This window comes from Leucoraja erinacea, chromosome 22 (genome assembly GCF_028641065.1).
Source record: "Leucoraja erinacea ecotype New England chromosome 22, Leri_hhj_1, whole genome shotgun sequence".
NCBI lineage: Eukaryota > Metazoa > Chordata > Chondrichthyes > Rajiformes > Rajidae > Leucoraja > Leucoraja erinaceus.
The window spans coordinates 26,052,196-26,073,606 of NC_073398.1; positions in this window are offsets into that span (position 1 = coordinate 26,052,196).

Sequence of the window (21,411 nt, forward strand, 5' to 3'; positions counted from 1 at the left end):
AAAGCATATATTCAAAGTCCAATTATTCCCCCAAATCGAATTACACTGCTTTGTCAAACACAATATCAAAATGTTATTTATTGAATTAAATATATCAACTCCAGCGTTGTCCTCTATTTCCCCAAGTTCCATGGATTAGTCACTCACTTAATTTACACACTACATTTAGATTTGCAGCCCACCCCCGTTTCCATCAATCTTCCCTTCCCCACCGCCCGATTTCGCCTTCAAGATCAGGCTACAAGTCCAGGCTATGGATAAAAAGAAATATCTTATCATGTGTAGGTAAGAACTGCAGATGCTGGTTTAATTAAGATAAGGTAGTGGGGGCCTGGAAAACAGAAGTGATTGAAGAGACGATTAAGATGAGGAAGGGACTCGACCCGAAAACGTTACCCATTCCTCCACTCCAGAGATGCTGCCTGTCCCACTGAGTTATTCCAGCATTTTGTGAATATCTTATCATGGGCAGCATCTTCTAGTCCTTTCAGGATCATAAAACCAACAATCGCATCACCTTTCTGTTCGCTTTCAGCGTTTTCTTCCTTTTTCACATTTTGTTTTGCGTTAATTATGACGGTGTGCCTCTGATTTATTAAAAACCTAATTTGAGTGCACTATTGTCTCTTCATGTGAGAATCCTACTCTTCAGATGCAGAAATCTTCATGCTGTTTGGTGTACATGTGAATTTCACCAAATCTTCAATAAATCGTGCAACATTCAGAATAGATTTATTTTTCAAACTTGGCTCTATTTACCTTCTAGTAGATACACACATGTTTAGCGTTTTTATATTGCAAAAATATAAACATTATTTGTGATGTAAAATGGTGTCAGTATCTCTCGCACCATGGTTATCAAGTAGGAAATGTATGTAACAATGAATGTTTAAGAGGGAACTGCAGATGCTGGAAATTCGACGGTAGACAAAAGTGCTGCCTTATGTAACAATGAATATTATTTTGTTTGCCTCATTAGATTTTGAATAGAAGCATTGCAACCTAAAGTCTGAATTCTGTGAACTTACTATTATTATGTGTATGTAATCATGCATCTCCAAGTCAGGTAGTACACTATATCTTCCTCTGTACTTTCCAATCAAACATTACCAGGGCAGGTATGAATGAAACCTTTGCTTTTACTTTGACAGAAGAGCTGCATAACCATAATCTATGAAGTGAAGGTACTTCCAGAGAACTAATTGGTGAGGATGAAATGTTCATGTAGCATTGATGAATGAACAGCCAAAATATTCTAGGATGGTGTTTTGCCTGGAAGGGGAGGGAGAACTGCCAGCAAACCACCCGATAGCAATGTACTATTGTTATTGTCTCAAGAGAGACATCGAGAGGCACAGCGTCCATGCCAACACCTTTGTCAATGCCCACCATGTCCTTGCCAATAATGTTGCAAATAATAATTGACCCACGGGCATATAATTACATGGTTTATCCCCTGCTGCCCTTCTTGAATAGAAGCACCATTTTAATTGTGACCAGAGAAGATTTGAACATTTCTGTCAGAGGCCCCACACTCCTCTCTTGCCTCACAAAGTACCTGGATTATATCTCATCCGGCATAAGGAATACACCACCTTTAAATCCACAATGGTATCTAATACCACTTCCTATCTGCTCCCTTCCAAAGGTAACTTGTTCTATGATTCTATAATCCCCCTCCCTGAATTTTTCAGTTGTAATGTCCTTCCCCATGATGAGAATGGATGATAGTTATTCATATGAGATCTCACCTGTATGCATCAGCTCGTAGTACCTATTGCCATGTTGATCTCTTTTAGGATTTTCTTCAATTTTGTTTGCCATTTCCATTCTATGCCACTCTATGTCTCCCTAATTACTATTCCAGATATCCACCCTTCCTTTCCCTATTGTTTCTATACACCTGTCAGGTTTCACCATTTAATTATTTTTAAACTTGCCATAAGCTACCCTTTCTTTACCCAACCTTCAATGTTGCTCTCAATATATATGGCCAATCAAGCAATGATATGCTTCCAACATCACTGTGAACTTAGCTTCAAGCTATTGGGATTCTTCAATAAATATACAAATCACCCTCAGCTGTAACATTAACCCTAAAAACTTTCCAGTAAAGACTACTTCTAATTCTGGCCTCCATTGCCCTCTCCCTCTGTCATTCTCCATTATATTTGCCTCCCCAACCTGCACCTCTGCTCTTCGTCGCAATCCCATTCTCCTCCTTATTACTCGTACCTGGTGTCAGGCTGGCACTGGTCGTTGTTCTGGGGAAGTGGCACGTGGGATTGTGACAGGCCTTGACAGATGCCCTGGAGATTTTGTTAATGATCATGGTGTAACTCCTCCTGATCTCCCCTCATTCCAATTACTGCTTGAAAAACAGGTTGAAGCAGTTTCCAGGCCACTCGCTGTCTGATGAGCAACTGAAGGCAGGCTGTCTCCTGGCAACCGTTGTGTTCTTTATCAGATTTATGGATTTAATTTGCTTCAATTTACTGACACTCGCAATCCTTGCCTGAATGCGCCTTCTCAAATAATTTAGACGGTATCCGTCTGCTTTGTGCCTCTGAAGCAGGCTGGCCTGTACTTTGCTAATTGTGATGAGTGTTACTGCAGAGGCTTCAGGTGGTGAAGATAATGTGATTATGCTTAAAGCCACTGCAGTGATAGTCAGTGTCAAACTGGAATGGCCATCGGAATTTGATCTCAATGCCTCTTCCGATTGTTGGCCTTTAAATTATAGTTTTTGTTATAATGTAGGTAAAACAGCAGCCAATCTATGCAATGCAATCTCCCACTAATAGCAGTGTTTATACATAGTCCCCCCATTTCAGGGCACCATAATGTTTGGGACACAGCAATGTCATGTAAATGAAAGTAGTCATGCTTAGTATTTTGTTGTATATCCTTTGCATTCAATGACTGCTTGAAGTCTGCGATTCATGGACATCACCACTTGCTAGGTGTCTTCTCTGGTGATGCTCTGCCAGGCCTGTATTGCTGCCATCTTTAGCTTATGCTTGTTTAGCCCTCTTCAGTTTTCTCTTCAACATAGAAAAGGCATGCTCAATTGGGTTCAGATCGAGTGATTGACTTGGCCACTCAAGAATTGGCCATTTTTTAGCTTTGAAAGACTCCTTTGTTGCTTTAGCAGTATGTTTGAGATCATTATCTTGCGGTAGAGTGAACCGCCAGCCAATGAGTTTTGAGGCATTTGCTTGAACCTGGGCAGATAGGATGTGTCTATATACTTCAGAATTCATTATGACTACCATCAGCAGATGTATCATCAAGTGAGCCAGTACCTTCAGCAGCCATACATGCCAAGGCCATAACACCTCCACCACTATGTTTCACAGATGAGATGGTATGCTTTGGATCTTGGGCAGTTCCTTCTCTCCTCTATACTTTGCACAACATCAATCTGATATAAGTTAATTTTTGTCTCATCTGTCCACAAGACCTTTTTCTAGAACTGTAGTTGCTTTTTTAAGTACTTCTTGGCAAACTGTAACATGGCCATCCTATTTTTGCGGCTAACCAGTGATTTGCATCTTGCCGTGGAGCCTCTGTATTTCTGTTCATGAAGTCTTCTGCCGACAGTGACAAATCCACGCCCGACTACTGAAGAGTGTTTCTGCTCTTGTCGGGAAGGTGTTTGGGGATTTTTATTTATTATAGAGAGAATTCTTCTGTTATCAGCTGTGTAGGTCTTCCTTGGCCTGCAGTCCCTTTGCGATTAGTAAGCTCACCAGTGCTCTCTTTCTTTATAATGATATTGATAATAGTTGATTTTGGTAAGCCAAACGTTTGGCTGATGTCTCGAACAGTTTTATTCTTGTTTCTCAGTCTCATAATGGCTTCTTTGACTTTCATTGGCACAAATTTGGTCCTCGTGTTAATAAACAGCAATAAAGGTTTCCAACGGTGATGGAAAGACTCGAGGAAAGACTAGATGCTGAGAGCTCTCTTATACCTGCATGAAGGAGGCATTCAAACACACCTGAGCAATTACAAACACCTGTGAAGCCATCTGTCCCCAACATTATGGTGCCCTGAAATGGGGGTACCATGTAGAAACACAGGTGTAATTTCTACATGGTGAAACCAAAGTGTATAAAAATTGCCTTTATTAAAATCTGACAATGTGCACTTTAACATGTGATTTTTTTCCATTACAAATCTCAAATTGTAGAGTACAGAGGCAAATAAATAAATGATGGGTCTTTGTCCTAAACATTATGGAGGGCACTGTAAGAGCATTCCAGCTAGTTTCATTGTCCTGACAATACATATTAGCCCAGTGTTGTTCTAGGTAGCATATCTTCTTCCAAGACCTTCTTGTGATTTCAGAAGGAAATAGGTGCATGGATAGAAAAGGGTTAGAGGAATATTGGCAGATGGGTCTAGTGTAGATGGGGCATCTTGGTTAGCATGGGCAAGTTGGACCAAAGGGCCTCTGCTGTTACGTGACTCAATTAATTTATTAAGGAAACTCTTCCCAAAATTCTTCCTCTATGGGTATTTTCTCTCTTATAAAGGATAAAATTGTCTGAAATATTCCCATGTTCAGTGATACTGAAGTTGGAAAAGATGTAATTCTTACATTTACATCGCATTCTTCATGACCACAGTTTACCTTCAATCCCTTTAAAACTGAGTGAAGTGAGTCAACAGTTTAAAGTTCTTGGTGTAAACAATAGATATGTAAACTATGGATTTATATGTAGAATAACTGACAATAGTCGTGCATCCAGGTAATTTGGGAGGTGACCACATGAAGTAGATTCCCATAAATATGTTAAAGGCTGGAATGCAAAGAAGGAGTTTGGGGGGTATAAATGTAGAATAACAGAGGATGGTGAATATATGGAACATGCTGCCAAATGTTCCTGTCTTCATGAAGGGACAGTGGAATTCCCCAATCTTCCACTCCCCAATCTTCATGGCGGCACAGTAGTGCATTTGGTAGAGTTACTGCCTCACAGAGCCAGAAACCTGTGTTCGATCCTGACCTCTGGTAATGTCTGTGTGGAGTTTGCATGTTCTCTCTGCGACTGCCTGTGTTTCCTCAGGGTACTCCGGTTTCCCTTTCCCCTGCTGATCCAACTATAACAGGCCATGGATGTGAAATGCAAGGGAAGTGCTGGTAAAATTGATCACAGTGATGCTGCTGCCTGTCTCTTTCTCTTTTTCTTCGGCATCATGGATGGCTTGCTTCCATTCCAGTTTTGTGGGTTTTGAGGTGACTCGGGAGAACAATGTGGGAACTCCACATTCCTCCACAAATGGGGTGAGTGGGTGGCTGGATCGTCTGTGAGGTGGTTCACCCCTTCCATATCCTTTGTCAGCCTTTGTGTGCTCCTCAACATGGTCTGGTGATTGTGAACACCACATGCGTAGCATTTATCTGAGTAATGTATCTGACACTATTAGAAAAAGCAAAGAATCTTCCCCTTACATAAAATGTTATATTTCTTTGAATATTGAAATAACTGCAGTCTCAAGAAGGATAAGTGAACAGATTTTGTTCCTGTGCCAAGTTGTTGCTGACCTAAATGGGGATTTGACATGCATCAGGTTTGTGACTCAATATCACTGTTTTATTCTATCTGCAAAGTTAAAGTGATTCCTCTGTGGTCAGTCAGAATAGATACTTCGCAGCTGACAAGCATTCGCCCAGATAATATTTAAATGAAGAATTGTCAATCCAGGCTTCAGGATGTGTCCTCAGAGGATTAGGTCAGGCGTGAGAGGGTGAAAGTTGTGGAACTGTGACAGCTGCTGTCAAAGTCGATTGTACAAAGAGAGAACAAGGGCCGACAGCAATAAAAATATACTCAGACCATTGAATGTGGGGCAGGCTGAGCTATTGATGACTAACCACAGTAAGAGAACTGAGATGGATGTGATGGGTAAAGGGAGAATGTGTGCAAGGTGATGGATTTGAGGGAAGGGTTAAGGTGCAGAGCGATAGCAGTGAGAGATGAGTGGGGAGCGGTTAATACTGGTCAAGAAGAGTGGGAGTGCAAAGGGAGACACATGAAGGAAGCAAGAGCGGAATTCGCTATCAAAACATGGAGGGGACTCGAGGACACAATTTTTTGGCGGCCACGCGTGCATGCGTACACACACACACACATACACACACACACACACACACACGCACACACACACACGCACGCACACACACACACACACACACACACACACACACACACACACACACACACAGCGCGTGGCTTTGGAGGCTCAATCCAACGCTAAATTCAGCTCAACTCTGCCTGTCTCACCGGGTTAACTACAGCCCTGTCTGGATTGACGGGACACCAGTGCTGCTTCTCCACGCTGGCCATATTTCCTGCAAGTCCAGGAAGGGCTGTAGGTTCACCTGGCGGGACAGGCAGAGTTGAGCTGGGTTTAGCGCTGCTTCTCTGCGCTGGCTGTGGGACTGGGGGCACCTCGCCCATCTGACTCCCGACCTCTCTGGACACCCGTGGGGGGTGGCACTCGGGACAGCGCCGGAGAGCCGGCCGGGATCGATCCTGGCTGCGGATGAGGCGCAGGTCTGTGCCACGTCTCCGTCCTCCAATCATCGCATTCTATCCTCAGTCCCTCCCCCGCCCCCCCCCCCATTCCTCCCTCCTCCAATCATCATGTCCCGCCCCCATTGCCTGGTGACCAACGTCTCTCTCGTCCAATCGGCGCCCTTGATCAGCAGTCCCACCCCCACTGTCTCGCGGAAAACGGAGATTTCCCCCACCTCTCAAAACATGGGGGGGACGTGTCCCCTCTGGCCCCCCTGGGTTTTTCGCCCCTGGAAGGAAGGACCAAGTGTAAGGGTTGTGTTTGAGGGCTTTTTGTAAGAGGAGGAAAGAATAGAGGTTGAAGAATGCTGCCGCTGGTTGAGATGGCAGAGGTCAAAGCACTGATCACACAGGGGTTAGTGAGCTTTAATAAAATAGTCTGAAACACCTCCGTTTTAAAATTCTTGTTATTATAGAATCATAGATTTCACAGTGCACGAGGCCAATCAGCCCATCATGATTATGGGAGGAAATAAAGAGCTATTCAGGCAATTCCCACTTCACAATTCTCAGACTGAAGTTTTGTTGGTTGTACCATTCAGTTGCTTGTTTTTTGGATGTTTTTTTTAATCTGGTGTAAACACCTACACCACTTCAGCAATGAGTTCCAGTCCCCAGGAGAGAAAATATATATCCAATTTCTCTTATAATCATCTTACAGTTACAGTTTACAGTTTAGTTTATTGTCACGTGTACCGAGGGACAGCGAAAAGCTTTTGCTGCGTGCTACCCAGTCAGCAGTGAGACAATACATGATTACAATCGAGCCATTTACAGTGATAAGGGAATAACGTTTAATGCAAGGTAAAGCCAGCAAAGTCCGATCAAGGGTTGCAGGGTGACCTAGATAGGTTGAGTGAGTGGGCAGATGCGTGGCGGATGCAGTATAATATAGATAAATGTGAGGTTAGCCACTTTGGTGGCAAAAACAAGGGGGCGGTTTATTATCTCAATGGGGTTAGGTTAGGTAAGGGGGAGGTACAGAGAGACATAGGTGTCCTTGTACACAAGTCACTGAAGGTTGGCGTGCAGGTACAGCAGGTAGTGAAGAAAGCTAATGGAATGTTGGCCTTCATAACAAGAGGATTTCAGTATAGGAGTAAAGAGGTTCTTCTGCAGTTGTATAGGGCTCTGGTAAGACCACATCTGGAGTATTGTGTACAGTTTTGGTCTCCTAATTTGAGGAAGGATATCCTTGTGATTGAGGTAGGTTCACAAGATTGATCCCTGGGATGGCGGGACTGTCATATGAGGAAAGATTGAAAAGACTAGGCTTGTATTCACTGGAGTTTAGAAGGATGAGGGGGGTCTAATAGAAACATATCAAATTATAAAAGGACTGGACAAGCTAGATGCAGGAAATATGTTCCCATTGGTGGGCAAGTCCAGAACCATGGGCCACAGTCTTAGAATAAAGGGGAGGCCATTTAAGACTGAGGTGAGAAAAAATGTTTTCTCCCGGAATGTTGTGAATTTGTGGAATTCCCTGCCACAGAGGGCAGTGGAAGCCAAATCACTGGATGGATTTAAGAGAGAGTTAGATGGAGCTCTAGGGGCTAGTGGAATCAAGGGATATGGGGAGAAGGTAGGCATGGGTTATTGATTGGGGACGATCAGCCATGATCACAATGAATGGCGGTGCTGGCTCGAAGGGCTGAATGGCCTCCTCCTGCACCTATTTTCTATGTAAGGCTAGTTCGAGGGTCACCAGTGAGGTAGATAGTAGTTCAGGATTACTCTCTGGTTGTAATAGAATTATTCAGTTGCCTGAACAGCTGATAAGAAACTGTTGCTGAATCTAGAGGTGTGTGCACCTACAGTACACCTTTTACCTGATGCGATCTGCAAACTACAAATGTCCTACAGTTAAGTCCAAATACAGCACGAGGCCTTACACTGGGACAGTGGAACAAAATTCAGTTTAACCACCAAGTAACTAAGATTTTACTAACAAATAAATGTTGATTTCTGCCACAAACATAATTCGGGATCTGACCTGTTACTTCCATTGTACCTGTGGGTTTTTACTTTTCTGAACACCACCCAGGTGGAATTTTGTCAAAAGCTTCCCATACTCCATGTAGACGGCATCAAATGGGCTCCTTTCATTGTCCCAACCACCATTCATGCCATTCCTCAAAAATCTAATTAGTGAGATATGAATTCCCTGTAACAAATCAATGCATCTGTCCTTCTAAAAAATGATTTATGGAATCCTTCAGAACATTTTCCACAAATTTGCCTTCTATTGATGTTACGCTGACTGTCCTCAATTAATTGGTGTCCTCTTTTAAACAGCAATCTCACATCCTCAGTCTTCCAGTACTGAGGCATCGTGGCTGCAGCTGAAGAAAATTAAAAAATAATTCATAATTTACTTCCTTGCTTATTTTATGAGCTTGGGATACATTCTAACTGGTCCTGGCAATTATCCCCATTTAAAGAAATTGCATCCCTTAATATTTTCTCTCTTATTATTTTCAATATATCTTATTGTTCTTACTGTTCCTTCTTAATATCATTGTCTATGTACCACCCTTTCTATGATGATGGCACAAAGTATTAAGTACCTTAATATCTTAAGAGAGTTGAATATGCAGATAATAAAATGGGATCATATACTTGGGTGCTTAATGGTTGGCATGGATTGAATGGACAAGGCATCTTTCTATGGCTCTATGTCTAGCAAAATAGCTAATATTTTGATAAAGGATAATATATCTCCAATAAGTGCTACTTTTAGCTATTTAACTATTTATTACCTTTTATATATTTATAAAACATCGAGGATTTATTATATTTTTGTCACACTTTTTGTCACAGATTTTCTTTTTAAATTCATTACTGCAGTGTTCACACTCCTCTAGTCTCCCTGTAAATTGGAACTCTGTCACAATTTTCCCTTATTGTTTCATCCTACTCTGTATGGTCTTCAACATCCAGGCTGGGGGTGGACAGGAGGAGGTAATGGCATGTTTGAGAGTTTCCTCTTATTTCACACTGAGAAGTTATTTGCTTTGAGCCTTTACTACTCTGACAGATTTACCTTAAAGTGACAGTTTCCAGTTCACATTTGATAAATCTCAAGTTTGTCATTTCACAATCTTCTATCTTCATAACATCGTTTAGCCTTACAATCCTCTGAGATCTCAGAGTTCTTGTAATGCTGGTCTCATGGGCATCCTCAAATTTAATTGCTCCATTGTTGACAGCCATGACTTTGGCTGCTTAGACCCTAAAGCTTTGGAATATTCTTACTAAACCTATCTTCAGCATTTGGTCATTTTTCCTGCTATCTTTTCCTGCATCAAGTTTTGTTTGATTTAAATAAAGGTTTAATAGTGCCTTCCAATGTTTTACTCTATTAAATGTGCTGCAAAAATGCAATTCATGGTTTGTCAGGGAGAAGGCATCCAAGCGAGGAACTAAGAGAGAAGATTAGCTGCAGGAATTTAATGAACCCCCTCAGAGTAAAGCAAGTTGTGCATGGCTGCAGTTACCAGTAAGTAACAAGTTTCTGATGGACTCAATGGAATTAATTAAAGATTTCTCACTGAAGGTACAGACAGTCATTTGCCTGCTGTTTTGTTCATTCCAGTTCTGTGCTTTTTCTAACTCTTTGACGTGTTGGTGTTTAATTTCACAGCTGGTTGAGTTCAAATGCTTGTGTTATGCTGTACAGAGCATTAATGTCAATGACTCTTAGCATTGTGATCCAGTGTGTGATCGGAATGCAGAATTACCCCATTTCATCTACTTGGGGTGGGTCTTAAGTGCATTCTGTTGGTTTGAGATGGATATTCTACTGCTCTAGATAGCCTGTTGTCTACTACACCTTGGCGCACACAGTTTCTTCTTGCTGGGTCCCGAGGGTGGACTTCCATTGGGAGGCCTGTTCTCAGCCCATTGAAGCAGGCGCTGTGCTGACAGAATTATGTTGATGGCTGCTGAGGCCCCATCCTCGTTCTGGCTGTCAAAGTTCCCACTGTTGCTAATGCAAAAAATGTGTAAACTTTCTTTAAAATCTTGAAACGTTAGGATGAAAACAGTAACATGTGTGCAAACACCCTACAATCAATTAAAAAAACAATAAAACTAACTTAATTAAAAAAAAATATCCAGGCAGTCAATTGCTCGTATTCATTTAATGAGCCCAATGTAGCAGGTTAAGTTGGCATGGAATCAATGGACAGACTGCCCAGATGAGGGTCTATGATATCTGTAGACATTCTTGTAGTTGTAACTCCACGTTGACATAAGCAGCACAGGTGTCTAAAATGGTACTGATGCAATTTGTAGTTGATGAGTTTTGCATTTGGGAAATGAGTCTTTCACTGCAAAATGCCCAACCTTTGACCTAGTTCTCTGGCCAAAGTAGTTATGGAACTGGTTCAGTTCAATTTTCAGGTTAATAGCGAGGTAATGATGTTGATGGTGATGGATTTTGCCCCAGTAATACTTTTGAATCTTAAACAAGATGGTTATGCCATCTTTAAATCATAAGCCATTTGATCTTTCAGAATCGGTTCAGAAGTTCATGGCCAATCTGATCTTTACCTTCAACTCCGCTTTCCTGCTCAATCCCTATAACTCCTGATTCTCCTGAGGTCTAAAAACCCCTCTCAACCATAAAGAATTGCTATTTATAGAGATGGTCCGTATTTGTAAGACTTCAATATTATTTGGCTTTTGTCACTCCAAACCTGGATGTCTTCAGGCCTTATTGTAAGCAGGAATGGACTACCTCAGTTTCTGCAGAATTGTGAATAAAGCTGAACACTATCCAATCTCAGTGAAGATCTTTACTCCTGACCTGAAGGTGGGGGGCAGGCCATCAATGAAGCAGTTGAAGATTATTTGGCCTTGAATGTTAACCACATAGTCTTATTTAGTCTGAATCCTAGTTGACAAGATTGAAACAAATATTAGTATTGAATGTTAACCCAAGATAAACACTGAAGTCTTGAAGACACCTGGCTCAAATTGGATAATTTAACTTTTGACTCATGTGTTAATATGGAGCACTAAAGATACCATACCTAAGAGAAATATTTAGTTATGAGAATGATTACAAAAGTGATGAAACGAGTGAAATGCACTGAAAATAAAACACGTCTACAGATCAGTAAACCAAACATCTGTGGTAGGAAAGTTACTGGAGATGGTTAATCTGAGGTATAAGATATTCATGCATAGGGAAAGACAAGGGTTGATTTTGGATAGTCAGCATGGTTTTGTGTATAGGTGATCGTATACAACAAATTTGATTGAGCTTTTAGAAGAAGCAACCAAGAAGGTTGATGAGGGCAGGATTTCATGGACTTCAGCAAAGCCTTTGATGAGGTTCCACAGGGGAATTTTCTCTGGAAGGTTGGATCGCATGGGATTCAAGGAGAGCTAGCTAACTGGATGCAGAATTGGCATAATTGTAGAAATCAGAGTATGATGGTGGAAAATTATTTTTTGGACTGGATGCCTGTGACTAGTGGTGTGCCTCAGAGATTGGTGCTGGGCTCAATGATGCTTGTGATTTATATGAACGATTTGGATGAGAATGTGCAAGGTATGATTAATAACTTTGCAGATGATACTATTTTGGTATCATCTGCAAAGTTATTAATCATGCCACACTTTTTCAGAGAAGAAGCTGATGAGAAGATGAGAGTTCATGGTATCAGGAAAGATATAGCAGGTTGGCTAGATGGCAGAAGGCAAAGAGTAGTAATAAAGGGGGCTTTTCCTGGTTGGCTGCCAGTGACTAGCGGTGTTCCGCGGGGGTCGGTGCTAGGGTCATTATCTTCATGTTGTACATCAATGATTTGGATGAGGAAATTGAAGGATTTGTGGCCAAGTTTGCAGATTACATGATAATAGGTGGACTGTCAGGTCGTGTAGAGAAAAGAGGAACTCTGCTGAAGGACTTGGACTGGTTGGGAGAGTTGCCAAAGAAGTGGCAGATGGAATACAGCATAACAAAGTGTGGAGTCATGCATTTTGGTAGGAATAAAGGTGTAGACTACTTCCTAAATGGGGAGAGAATTCAGAAATCAGGGACTTGAAAGCGAATTCAGGGACTTGAAAGTGTTGGTGCAGTATTCCCAAAAAGTTAACTTGCAAGTTGAATCATAGTAAGGAAAACAAATGCAAAGCTAGCATTTGTTTTGAAAGTACTAGAATACAAAAAACAGGGATATAATGCTGAACTTTATAAGGCACTGGTCAGACCACATTTGGAGTATTGTGAGCAGTTTTGGGTCCCATATTTGAGGAATGATGTGCTGGCGTTGGAGAGGGTCCAGAGGAGATTTATGAGAATGATCCCAGGGATGATTGGGTTAACATATGATGAGCATTTGATAGCATTGGGCCTGTACTCACTGGAGTTTAGAAGGATGAAGGAGGACCTCATTGAAACTTACCGATAGTGAGAGGCCTGGATAGAGTGGATGTGGAGAGGATGGTTCCACTAGTGGGAGAGTCTAGGACCAGAGGTCATAGCCTCAGAATAAAAGTACATACCTGTAGAAAGGAGATGAGGAAGAATGTATTTGGTCAGAGGGTGGTGAATGTGTGGAATTCGTGCCATAGAAGGTTGTGGAGGCCAAATCAATTGATATTTTTAAGGTGGAGATTGATAGATTCTTGATTAGTACGGGTGCCAGAGGTTATGGGGTGAAGGCAGGAGAATTGGGTTGGGAGACAATAGACAATAGGTGCAGGAGTAGGCCATTCGGCCCTTCAAGCCAGCATGCCATTCAATGTGATCATGGCTGATCATCCCCAATCAGTACCCCATTCCTGCCTTCTCCCCATATACCCAGACTGTGCTATCTTTAAGAGCCCTATCTAGCTCTCTCTTGATAGTATCCAGAGAACCGGCCTCCACTGCCCTCTGAGGCCATGATTGAATAGCAGAGTAGACTTGATGGGCCAAATGGCGTAATTCTGCTCCTACAACTTATGAACTTATGAAGATGGTTATGAAGAATTACAGCGAGATCTTGATCAGCTTGACAAGTCAGTCGATGAATGCCAAATGGAGTTTAATTCAGGTAAATATGAGGTGTTAAATTTTGGGAAATCAAAGCAGGCCAGGACCTCAGTGAACAGTAGGGCCATGGGAAATGGTGTAGAACAAAGGGATCTCATGAGCACACAATCACAAATGCACTGTCACCCATAGCAACTGATTCCATGCTCCTTTCACATAGAACTATAACATCTTCATCTAACAACAACTTTATTCTGTACATGGGTATGCAACAGAACACACTTTGGCAAGCTGCAACTGGTTTTATGTTCATTGTATGTGCAAAGGGTGAGTGAGATTGACAGGCACTCTGGTGGTCTAACGCCAGTTACAGCATGAATATGACACTTGTTCTAATAATAATAATAATAATATATTTTATTGTCATTGCGCATAAGTGCAATGAGATTTGGATATGCAGCTTCCATCCGATGTCATAACTTAAATAACTAATAAAATTTAGATTTAGATACCCCGAGAACATGGTTTGTAAAAAGAACATTAAAACAGTAAAACAGTCAAAACAGACTAAAGTGCAGATGTGTCTGTGCAACATGACCATCCGAGGGAGACAGTCCATGGGGGTGGGGGGTACTTAGCAGGGCCGGTTCAGAGCCGCTATAGCTCTGGGAATGAAGCTGTACCAGAGTCTGGAGGTGCGGGCGTAGATGGCCTTGTAACGTCTGCCGGAAGGTAGGGGTTCGAACAGTCCATTACAAGGGTGTGAGGAGTCTTTATGGATGCTGACGGCCTTCCTGAGGCACCGTGTGTGGTAGATGCCCTCCAAGGCTGGTAGCTGTTTCCCAATAATCTTCTGCGCTCTGTGGACGACGAGCTGAAGAGCTCTCCTCTCCGCCTCCGTGCAGCTGAGATACCACACAGAGATGCCATATGTTAGTAAGCTCTCTGTCATGCAGCGGTAGAAGGTTGTCAGCAGCTGTTGGGGCAGACCAGTCTTTTTCAATGTTCTCATGAAGAACAGTCGTTGCTGTGCCTTCTTGACCAGCGCAGTGGTGTTGGTGGACCATGTGAGGTCCTCTGAGATGTGAGTGCCCAGAAACGTAAAGCTGGACACTCTCTCCACACTGTCCCCGTTGATGGAGATTGGGGCGTATTCCCCATTATGTGTCCTCTTGAAGTCGATAATCAGCTCCATGGTCTTGGAGGTGTTTAGGGACAAGTTGTTATGTGAACACCAGTCTGCCAGGTTCTGCACCTCCGCTCCACAAACTACAGTTTGTTTCATCACCGTTGGTGAGCCCGATCACCGTTTGTGGCTGTCTGCAAACTTGAAGGGTGTTGAATGCAACACAGTCGGTGTGAAGAGGAGTAGAGCATGGGGCTTAGTGGAGCATGGGGCCCACGAAGTGCTTCGAGAGATGGTCCTCCAGACATCCAAGACTATCTACCACCAGACTTTCGACCCCCACCAATTCGTGTCTTGAAGTCGATAATCAGCTCCATGGTCTTGGAGGTGTTTAGGGACAAGTTGTTATGTGAACACCAGTCTGCCAGGTTCTGCACCTCCGCTCCACAAACTACAGTTTGTTTCATCACCGTTGGTGATCAGCCCGATCACCGTTGTGTCGTCTGCAAACTTGACGTTAGTGTTGAATGCAGGAACACAGTCGTGTGTGAAGAGGGAGTAGAGCATGGGGCTTAGTACACAGCCCTGTGGTGTGCCGGTGCTCAGGGTGATAGTGGAGGACAGGTGCGGGCCCAGTCTCACTGCCTGCGGTCGCTCCGTCAGAAAATTGAGGTCTAGCTGGTGGAGTTTGGTGGTGAGCTTGGTGGGGATGACCGTATTGAAGGCAGAGCTATAGTCTATGAAGAGCATCCTCACGTACGTGCCCTGTCTTTCCAGGTGAGTCAGGACAGTGTGAAGAGCCAGAGAGATGGCATCCTCTGTGGATCTATTTGCCCTGTATGCAAATTGATGAGAGTCCAGTGAGTCCTTCTAACTAGGTTTTCTGGCCTGCAATAACTGTTTGTTATACAGTGTTGGAAACAACTGCTGCAACTCAAGCTACTCCTTGCAAAATCTCAATATCGATTTTCTTTCACTAAAGGAATGTTTTGACACATCACATTCTCTGAATTCTCCAACCCATGGCCCCAGGCCATGCTGAGTATAGTTTCACAGACTACTAGTGGTCCTCCTGAATATTGCAATGATGGTTATTCCTCTGTGTATGTGCAGACAGAAAGACAGGAGGCAGGGTGCCAGGATTGAATGTAATGCAGAAAGCCACGTGTCCCTTGTCAGTTCTTGGTCTGGGAGATTATACCTGGTATGAAAAGATCCTGATCTCCTTGTTACCTGTTGTGATGTCCCCTTGATAGCCTGCATGCTTATCTACTAATCCTGATCTATGGCTCTTGCCCCTTGTGGATAAAGACAAGCATATTGCTTTTCATTGCTAAACAAGTTTTTGTGTTTTAGCTTGAGGGTATGTGCTGAGATAAAACAGAGAATGCTGGGAATACTCAACAGGCCAGGAAGCATATCGTCAGAGAGAAACAGAGTTGATGTTTCAGGTTGATGATCTTTCATTAGAAGGATGTACTGAGACTTCTGTGGCTCCTCTGCAGCTTTGTCAGGTTGTAGATCAGTGTTAATTGCGGAGCTGCTGGATCTCATGTTGATCAGACTCCAATCTAATGTATTTTTCCTGCAATAATAACTTACTCTTTAGAAACACTAAAAGGTGATGATTTGAATCATGCCATGTTTCTGCACTGCTGGTGGTTATATATTTGGAAGAAGAAGAATCTGTCCTCTGGCTCTTGCATTGTCAGAGATATTATCACTGGAAGAAGAAGCCCCCGTTCACCTGTTCCAACGTTGCCAGAGCTGTTGTGGCGAAATTTATAAAAAAGGGTCTGTCTACTTGTTTCTGTGCCGTCCGAGGTGTTGTGCTTGATTACATGAGGCCAGTTAGCCAGATCCTTTACTGCTTTATTTAACAAATGAGACCAACTGTTTCTATTCTGTTTCTACTCTGGAGAAGGCCCTGCCCAATTAGTATAATTATCCTTCGATGAAGAAGGACCTGTGTGATCATGTCTATTTGTTCCTGATTTGTTGATATTCACCACCAATTCATGTGTAGGCAGAATATTTGCACCTTGATGGCTAATGCCTCGTCTTCCTGTTGCTGTACTGTTGAAAAAGTGTAATTACATGGAGGCCCTGCCCACCTGTTCCTACACTCAGAGTTCTTGCACTTTAATGAAGGAGATACTAATCACCTACACTTGCAGCGCCACAGCTGTGTTCATCTATACTTGGATGAACAAGACCCTGACCACATGTTTTTCATTTGTTCCTGCACTGTTACATGTGCTGTGTGCTGAATGCTTTGTCTACCTGTTCCTGTCTTGTTGGATTTGTCATTTCCGGATGAGGAACAAAACAGTACAGCACAGGAACAGGCCCTTTGGCCCACAATGTCTGTGCTGAACATGATGCCAAGACCAAATCTTACCTGCATTTGCATATGGCACTGTATAAATGTGTTTTACATAAATCTTACATTTATGCATATTATACATATCCCTTAATTCCCCATATTTCCATTTGTGTATCCAAAAATCTCATAAATGCGACTCGTATCTTCCTCCACCACCACCACCCCCAGCAGCTTGTTCCAGGCACTCGTCACACTATGTAAAAAACTAGCCCAGTGTATCTCCTTTAAACTTTACCCCTTTCATCTTAAATTGCCTGTCTCACCGCCCAGGGAATTTGGCAGTGCACTGCCAGACGTGTTGCCACTGGGTGAAGGAGACTCTGCCTATCTGTGGCTGCACAACTGAAGTTGTTGAACTTTGAATGAAGGAGGACGTATCCACCTGCTCTTGCTCTGTCGCGATCATTTTACCCGAGTGAAGCAGGCCAATCTTGCTCCTTGCACTGTAGCCAGATAAAGAGGGACCTGTCCGTCAGTTTGTGTGCAGGTGGAACTGTTGTATCTCATGATGTCCTCCACCTGTTCCTGGAATTCTGGTCACGCTATCCCTGGATGTGGGAGGTCCTGTCCACCTGTCGCTGCTCTGTCAGAATGATTGCATCATAATGCAAGAAGCCGTTGGCCTACTCTTGCTCTTTTCGAGTTGCTGTGCTGTGCTGAGCTGAGGAAAGTCCTGTCAAGTTGTTCTTTTGCTGCAATAGTTACTGTGCCAATTTGGAAGAAGCCGCCCAGTGTCAAATGCAGAATTGGTCCATCTGTCAATGTGATCATCTGTCTGCTCTCTAATTGCACAGTTCAGTTCCTGGACTAATAATTCTGCCATAGGAGTTCAGATCCCACTATGACTATTTTAGAAATCAGGTAATTAAGATTTGGTCTCTGTACAAATGACCATGAAGCTGTTGGATTTTCAATGGAAACCTAATTGTGATTGTGCGTTTTTGTGAAGAAAAGCTGTCTTTCACCAATTCTGGCATATATTTAAGTCGATTGTTACAATGTTCAATGTGACTAACCTGGTGAACTAGCAATGCGCTTTTGCCAATGATTCAAAGAAGACTTAAGCAATTCATTGTGTGAGACGCCATGAAATGTTTTTAAAATACATTAGGTTATTTTCCCAGTGCAACAGTGCAACAGTGCCTGGCTTTCACTGATAAATCTTGCCTGGGCTATTTTTAGCTCGGTGTTCCTAGGACCTGGATCTGCAGCCTGCCTTTTAAGAGAGTACTGTGGCTATATTAATCAGCAGGTGATTAGGGATAATTAGGGAAACAGCGAGCCACAGCTTGCCACTGAGCACAACCATGATGATGTCTGAAATAAAAAGTAAATGTGCTGGATACACTCAGCAGCTCAGATGCCATTTGAGGGGATGGATATTGAGTTATTGTTTTTGTACAATGACCTTTCATCAAAATAAATTAAGGCATCATTGACTTGATACATTAACTCCCCCTCTCTCCCCCTATCTTCCCCCCTCTCCCTATCCCCCCCCCCTCCCCCCCCCCCCCCCCCTATCTTCCTGCCTCTCCCCCTCTCTCTCTCCCCTTCCCTAACTGCTCCAAAAGTGAACAGTCAACTATGTTGATAGATGTAGAATCATAATTAAGGCAGACTAGATGGTTAAGGAAGGGAAATAGGTTTTAGTGGAGATAAAAAAAGTAAACCAGAGCATCTTGTTGGGAATAGACCCTTTAGAATGCTGAAAAGAGAACGAAATGTATCTAATGGTCGCATTGAATTGTGTATATAATTGGGATTATGGCTATTTCATATCCTCAGATGGAAATGTAAAGATCAAAGAAGAGAAAGGTCAAAGATGGTGAAGGTGGAAGAAATGTGGAAATTGGCAACTAAATTGTGTGGTGGACACAGCTGGTGCAAATTCCTGCTCTGAAGAAGAGAGCAAGAGTTATGTTGAGTGCACAGTAGGATGGATTGAAGGGGATGAGAAGAAATGGTTGATATTTTCAAGTAAGTTCTTTTGTAGATGAGTGCAGAGGTTATGTAAGTTAGGAGCAGATCAACACACTTAATAGCGCGAGGATCCAAATTGCACAGTCTTTGGAGTTAGGTGGCACCAGTGCTAAGTATAAGCACATTGAGATCATACTGTCTATTAAAATAGAGCTGCATGGGGAGTCACGAGGGGTCCACTGCAATTTTCTGTAATGCATGGCAATGAAATTCTATAGCACACGATGTCTAACACCCTGTACAAAGGTATTTGCCTTCACACATACAACATTAATAGATGAAGTCAATTGGCTTGAACATTGTGGCAGATGGTGGAATTAAGCGGATTGAGGTTTGTTCAATGGAGAGATTTCGAGAAGTGAGAGTTGACGGTTAGTGGGCTTCTAGGAGAAGCAGTGAAAGATTAAGCATCGGGAGAGAGGTGATATTGTGTAGGACCATAGTCAGGCACCTGAGGTCATTGATAGGTAGGGTTGGGAAAGAGACGTCAGAGGGAAAAGTAGATGGAGAGAAAGACTGCAGGAGGAATAAGGAGGAGGTAGCACCTAATATTTAGAAAACGTTGGCACTGGACAAGGTGTAGAGCCGTTTTTTATGGTTCAAAGTGTGCAATTCTTTAGTTAAGCCTTGCTTCCTGTATGTTTGTAGGTCTCTTAGAAACACCTAACATTTAAGTGTGGACAGCAAAATATTTCTCCCACCTTCACCCTCTCCATTCATTTATTCCTTGGCTCTTCCTTTGCCTAGCTTCTCTCCGTCAGACATCCATCCACTTCTATTTGCCCTCTCCCTCGGTCTCTTCTGGACTCTCTCTCCATGCATTCCTCTTTCTTTTATCTCCCGCAATATTTGTTTTCAGGTCCTCGCGTGACTTTCTTCCATTCCTTGATAACTCTTCTTTCACATCTTGATTTCTCAGTCTTGCGCTTCTTCAGCCCTTCTCCCTCTTGCATTTGTTTTCACTTTCCCTTACTCAGACTACCCCTCCTATTACTCTGTCTCATGCTCTGCCTGCTCTTGAACCTCCTATCTGTTATTTATTTCATTACTCCCTCAGCCTCCCTTCATCTCCTTCTCCCTCCCACCCCTCTTCCGCAGCCTCCTCCTCAACATATCATTGGTACTATCTCCCTCCTCAACATATCCTTGGCCCCTCTTAGCTTGTCTCTCTTCCTGGCTTTTTTCTTGCTACATACTGTAACCTCCCTCAACCTTTTTCCCTTCCTGGATCCCTCCCGCAGCCTGTTCCCGGCCCCACCAACCCTTGGATCCCCTTCATGCTCCCTGTGACATGCAAAATGAAACCTCAATTAACCTCAGCCAATAATCTGAGTCTTTATTTGCTGACAATAACCATTCTGCTGGTTTCACCTCTTTTCACTGCCGGATCTCAGCATGTCTATAATTGGCCCTGTGCAGAACTGGTCAATAAACTGTGTCAAAATAAATAAAGGCTGGTCTGAATCGGTCGAACTGCAGTTCTCAAGGGCATGTTGCAATGCCTCACCTAACAGAACAGATTAATCAGAGTCAGTGTAAATATTGCCATCACTGCATTTCCTCTCAGCTAAAGGAGCCATTACTTTATATAACTTTTTTTAACTTGCCTTTGAATTAAAAGATATTGTTATGCTTGAAGCAATTGGTTAGTTCCATTCTGGATCGACTTTGAATCATGCTGGGGTAATTAATTAACTCGTCGTAAAGTTGCTGAATTGCACGATAGTTGAGCACTGACATTCGGTCTTTGCCTGGGTGGTTTCCTGGCATGTGGTCGCTAGCCATCTGCCATGTACTGCTGCAAAAGACCCAAAATAACAGTGTGAAATATAACAACAAACACACTAAAAGATCCACAAAATTCCTCTCAGAGCTGGTGACCTAAATGGTGACATTATCATGACAGGGCATCACCAGCTGAGGGCAGTCCCGGCCAGATGGGCAAAAGGGCAGAGACATTGGAATGAGATGGAGTGGAAAACCATGCTAAAGACTGTTAATGGAGACGCAAGAGAGCAGGATGTTTATACGGTCACATTCACAGAGAATGTCATCTCTGAGCTTGACAAAAGCTATTTCTTTGTTCTGATTGGTGCAGACACCTGATTACAGAGATGTTACATAGATATGAGCATGTGTACAGCCTAGGGATGAGTTCCTTGGTGTATAATATCTAAGTTAAACATGATGCCAAAACTAATCCCTTCTGTCTGCACATGCTCAATATCCATCAATTTCCTGCATATCCAATTGCTACTCAAAAGTCCCACACGTTTCCATCAAAATTTCCTACTCAAACATTAAAGATATGCCCTGTAATATTCATTTCTACCTTGGGAAA